Genomic DNA, 6,409 nt, shown 5'->3' with positions numbered 1-6,409 from the left:
TAATTTTAAGAAACCTAGCTTTTGTTTTGGTTAAACCAGGAGGAGCTTGTAATTTTTGTAGTACAAAGATAATGCCGACATGCCATGGTGAAGTAGCAAAGGTCTCAGACACCTGTGGAGTCGCCATCTCTTCATGTTCATCTAGTGAAATAATATAATTGATATCCAATGCATGAAAATTGGACTCAACCATTATCTTTTCCAATCCCTGACCTTTGATGATCTTGGTTGGTTTAATCTCAATGTCATACTCTAGGATCACAAAAATCCATTTCCCTCTTCAGCGATCTAGGTCAGTCTGTGTGAGAATATCTTTTACCACAACACTTGGTAAAAATGCAATGATATGAGAATGTAGGATGTATACTATAAAATCCTTTAATGCCTTTACCAAAGAAAATGATTGTTTTTCCATAATGTTTTACTTTACAGATGCATCACTCAGAGCTCTGCTGAAAAAAGCTATGGGATGTTCATGGCCTTCATTGTTTTTCTGCAATAAAATAGTTGCAATAGTATGCTCAAATGGAAAAGAAAAATAATGAAGTCCTTTGTAAAGTCAGGGCTTATCAAAACATGAGCAATAGTTAAAGCTATCTTTACTTCATTAAAGGATTTCTTGGTTTCTGTATTCCATTTTATTTCCATGTCTTTATTTAACATATTTGTAATGGATCTTAAGATTTCAGCCAAGTTAGAAATACATCTTCTGAGAAAATTTATCCTACCAATAAAGGATTGAACTTCTTTATTGTTTCTGGGAGGGTCAATTTTTAGTATGGTTTCGACTCTGTTAGGATCAATTCTAATACCTTCTTTAGAAATGATATGACCTAGAAGTTTTCCCTCCTCTAAACCAAAAAGAATTTTCTTAGGGTTTAAGGAGATAACATATTTTCTGCACTTTTCAAAAACTCTTCTTAAATGGTGCAAGTGTTCTTCATCTGTTGAAACACAATTATATCATCTAGGTAAATCACAATGAACTTGTCAATTTCATCAGCAAAGGCTATCTCCATTGCTCTTTGGAAAGTGGCCCCAACATTCATCAAGCAAAAAGACATTTTTACATACATAAAAGTTCCCCATGGTGTTGTAATTGTTGTATTGTGTTGATCTTCAGGATGAATCAGAACCTGATTGTATCCTGAGAAACCATCCAGCAGTGAGATTCTGTTGGAGCCAACTACCTTTTGTAGGATGTGATCCATTTTAGGAAGGGGATAATTATCTTTCAGAGAAACATTGTTAAGATTTCTAAAATATACACAACCTAATTTCACATGTTTTCTTCCTAGTAGGTACTAGATTTGAGACGCATTTCGAAAATCTAAGGGGTATAATGATATTTGCATCAAAAAGTTTCTTGACTTCATTTTCTATCAAAGGAAGTAAAACTGGATTTATTCTCCTCAATTTCTATTTAAAAGGATTTTGATCTTCCCTGATGGGAATGGTGTGCTGAATGATACTTGTATCATAATATTTCAAGTCTTCATTGCTGCAGGCAAACACATCAGAGAATTCTTTAAAAATATCAATATATTTTTGTTTTTCTTTAGGTGGTAAGGATTTAGACAGTTTGACAAATTTGGGGTTCTCTGCAGTTCCTATGTTACATTGATCTACCTCAGCTCATATTGGTTCTATTTTCGTCTTCTTGGCTATATCGTCAAAGTCAAGAATCTCTTCCAATGGTACCAATCCTCTTGGTAACACATTGTCCTTTAATTGCAGAACCTCAAGTTCTTCTTGATTATCATCTATTTCATTAACCACTATTTCTTTTTCATTTTCGTCTATATCATTTTCTATATCAATATTTACAGTCTCAAATTCATCTTTCATTTGTAAGAAGTTTTCTATTTGTTTATCATTACCAAAAGCCTTCCAATATTTTACATTATCAAGGACAACTAGCATGTGTCTTACTTCTACCACATACTTCCTATTGGGATGAAAAGGCATTTTTCAAGTGCTGGTTGAAACAACCAAGGCTTCAGCTAAAATATTTTGGCCTCTAGGAATAACAGACAAATCATATTCAGAAAAGCATTGCAAAAAATCTAAGCCTACATTTCTATATGTTCTTAGTCTAGGGTGTTTAGCAGTTGTTGTAGTGGCTACTACCACCCTCCAAAATTTTTCCTTAGCTTCATTTTGGAGCCTCCCTACCAACCATCCTCAGCAACATGTCTTGCACTGACAAGTAGTTATGCTTTAGTTGAGTTTCTGTGGCTTATCAGCGTGTGTCTGTGACTTGGTCATTAATTGGCTATTGTTCTCACTTGAAGAATTGCACAAAAATAGAGGGAAACCAATCTTACCCTCTAGAATTGTGTAGAGAATTAACGCAACCTACTGCTCTCCAGAAATGCATAGAGCAAGCAGGCAACCTTACCTCTGAAAATTGCGCAGAGCAGCCCATCGATGGGCTTGCTCTCAAAATTTGCGCAGATCTGGCTGACAACCTTGACTTCAATCTAGAAATCATGTAGAGCCTGAGGGGCATCCAGAGCCACTCAACCTAGAAACTGCGCAGAAGTCATCTAGAGGCTTGCAGTCCGTTGCTTATGCTCCAAAGTTGACTGGTTCTCTCCAGGACTGAGAAATCTTGCTTTGCATGCATGGGCTGATTTTTCCCAAAAAAGAAAAAAAAAGAAGGAAAATAATTCTTGGATTTTAGGGATCCATTTTTAGCAGTTGGGGTTACATGCAAAAGGCGTTTTAGAAACCTCCTGCCAAGTGTCGCTTTTTCCTAGATCTGTGGCATGCGCGTCATAAGCCTCAATCTTATCAAAACTATTTATTCGATGCTTCAGAGTTCATTCTTCACTTCGATCTTGGAGCTCTGGCATCCCCCATCGTATCTAGAAGCATTTGACACACTCAACTCAAATTTTTTCGGGTAAGTCCACTTTTCATGTCTTTTGTTTCTTTTCTGTCGCTTTTGTTGTTGTTGTTGTTGTTGTGTGAGTGTTGTTTGCTTGGTTTTGTTGAACACTTGCTGTCGTTTAATGCATGTTAGCTTGTAGAAGCACTGTTTCAAGTTTTCCATTTCATCTCCTTGTTGTTGCATGCATGACTTTCTTTTTGCATTGACAGTCGCCGTTGTGGCGACTCACTTCACACACTTACTTGTTTTCTCGTTTATTGAATCTTTCACTCACTGATTACATGCATGTTTACTCACTCATGTTTGCACTCAGCTTTGCACATGCATTTAGCCTTTACTGTTCTTCAGTTGCGCGTCGGCGGGTCTTGGCTGCCTTGGCCCAGACCTTGCCTTGCCCGGCTTGCATTGCACATTTATGAGAGTGAAGGCTCTGCCCCCTGCCCAGGAATTGTGTAGATCTTGCCTCATATTGGCCTTCTAGGATTTCTCTTCACAATTCTGAGAGGCGTGCCTTGTTGGCCCCTAGAATTGCGCAGATGCAATTTTACCGGGTTACAGTCAAGCAGACTGAAACTGCGCATTGCACAATTTCAGTCCTCAGAAGGAAAAACTGGACTGTGCTCTGTGCAGTTTCAGCAGTCAGTCAGCTCACTGACGGCCCGGACTGTGTTCTACACAGTTTTGGCAGTCAATCTCCCAGCGTTCCAGTGAAATTGCACAAATCTTCCAGTCATCCACCCAAGTGTGTTACATCTCAGTCCTCAAGTTGTTTTGGTTTTTCAACTGACATTGTTCTTTACATGAGTGTTGCTCTGTCTCCAAGTATCATAGGTGTTCGTCTCTCTCAATAATATAGGTACAATGGCTTTCAAGAGAGCAGGGTCAAAGGACACCGATGTGGTCGAGCACGTGTCTATGAGCTTTCCCATCTATGAAGACACTAAGTTGTTCATAGACAAGGAGATCAAAATGAAATGGAAGGACATCAATGACATCTTTTTAGGCACATTTGAGGAGAAGGTGGAGGACCGCAGGGTCTACGTCAACATACACAAGTTTGGCTTGTACCGGATTGCATGCAGATATCCCGCGTTTCCATGCGCAAACATGATCCACATGATTGTCTCGCATACTTCTCCAAAGAGAATGGTGTTGAGCAGTGTCATTGGAACATAAATTTCTACCTTTAGGGCAAAGTAATTTCAAGCGATGTATAACTTGCCGCAGTCAGTGATCACGATGGATACACCCTTCACCAAACCAAACAACAATGTAAACTCAAGAGACATCTTGAAGAGCTGGGTGAAAGAGTCATATAAGTTCATGATAATACCCAACCAAATGTACAAGACAAGGATACCGGGGAAGGATTATTAGCTCTTGGTCATCTTCACATGCCACATATAGGGCCAAGAGAGTACAGAAACATTCCCGCAGAGTTGGGTGATTGTGTTGGATTAGCTGGCGAATGAAGGAAGACATTTCAATTGGTCTGACGTGTTGGCTCTCCGGCTGAAGGAACAAGTAACAGAAGCCCAACATCCTCCCAAGGGTCAACAAGAAAATATTTTCATATCCGCTTACATACTTGATGTAATTTGTGCTCGTCAACGGTTCCCAGGCTTACGTTGGACATGGACAACTTTAGAAACCCCTGTGCACACCTATTGCAGGTTGCTCTCCGAATGCATCTTCCGTGGAGTTATCATAAAACTATCAGACCACTTCATCACCCCGGTGTACATGATGATCTTTGAGAAGGATCCGCTTTGCCTGTCGCAGGCAACAATGAAGGCATTGATTGACATAAAAGATTGGTATGCCTCACCCCTTGGCATGTTCATACAGATGTACAACGTGGAGAAGGCTCCACATGTTTTGCCGAAGTTTTCCATGGATAAGCTGGTCATGCAAGAAGTTGCATATCACATCTTGACAAGGTTGTTAGCAAGACTGCACAAGAAGAAGAAGGCACCTTGGCCCGCTCTTCCTTTGCGGATCAGGTTGTATGGGATCTAGAATCTCAAGCATGATGAGGTCGAGACAGAGGAATTCAAGAGGTTCACCTTCCGCACCAAAAGTTTCAATCCATATGACCCGCATTGCCTAGTGAAAGACCAATGTGCAAAAGTGTATCATCCTTGGGCGTGTCATTGGCCTGAGGAAGATCCATGGAGATATTGCTACAACTTCTCCAGGCTCAATGAACCATTCAAAATGGCTGTAGAGTGCAGAATGTAGCAACATCTCAGAGAGTAGCATCATCAACAGCAGCAGAGGGTAGCAGACCTGTGCTTGACAGAGGCAAGAGGAAGGTTATTGATAGCGCGGAGGCGGAGCAAAGTTGCAAGTTCAAAGAAGACCCACTTGTGTTAAGAGCAGCTTTGGAGATTGAGGCAAAGAGGCGACAATGTGAAAAAAGTATCGCGCAAAGGAAAAGGGAAAAGTAGAAGCTAGAGGAAGCAGAAAAGGAGTTGCAAGAGTTCAAGCAACAACTCAGGGAAGAACACGAGCTGTGTAGAAGAGAGAAGGAAGCACAACATGAATAAGAACAATAGGAGGTGCAACATGCACATGTTGATGAAACTATGCCCATACATGTTATTGATTCATTCGAGCAGCCAACACATAGCAGACAGGGTGAGCAATCGCAGGAGCAAGACTTTGCTCAGGAGATTGAACAAATGGATACGAATGTGGTTCAACTAGAGTTAGATCAAGACATTGACCTCATGCCTCAGAACCAATAGGTAACTCCACCAACTTCACCAGATCCGGGAGTAGAGCAAGTCCTAAGTGATCAAGGAGACACTGAAATCCTTGAGGACAATCTAGAAGTGAATGTGCAAAAAATATCTTTCGACAAGCGGCAACACAGAGTTGTGCAGTCGTGCAGAGTGCCATTAGGGGATTTTTGAGGTCTAAAATGGGCCTCCTAAGAAAAATGTGCAACCAAAATAAACTTTATAGAAACCAATAGGATTCAATATCATGATGTCAACTATGGGGGATGTTGAAAATAGCAACAAGAAATGCTAAATATAGAAGTGATAAATTTAGTACTGCTATAAATAGCATTTCGGGATACCTTCCTATTTTAGTTAGTCCTTGAACTAAAACAGAGAAGTAAAAATTCGAATTTGATCTTAGCAGTTGTTTGTAAAATAATTAATTAATTCACCTTGAGTTAATTAGTTGTAGAAAATCAAACATGAAGTCTATGTGGGGACATGCAACAATTTCTCCAATGATTGAGGAATTTATCCATCAGTTAAAGATATAAGGATGAGTTGTAATTAGTTGGCTCAGTTAACTGAGTCAAGTCCAGTTAGATTAATTCAAACAGTTTGTTGAATTAATTGTGAGTTTAGTTAGTTAATGCATGCATGCACATAACTACCGCACTTTAGATAACTAAATATTCTCTCATAAATAACCGATGCATGTCAGTTCAGACAGAGACCCAGTTGAGATCAGATGGAGGGACAATGTACTATCAGTTGCAGGAATATT

Source organism: Pinus tabuliformis, chromosome 3_2 (genome assembly GCF_031772625.1).
Source record: "Pinus tabuliformis cultivar Carrire ecotype Pingquan chromosome 3_2, CPIR1, whole genome shotgun sequence".
NCBI lineage: Eukaryota > Viridiplantae > Streptophyta > Pinopsida > Pinales > Pinaceae > Pinus > Pinus tabuliformis.
This window is presented reverse-complemented; position numbering follows the sequence as displayed.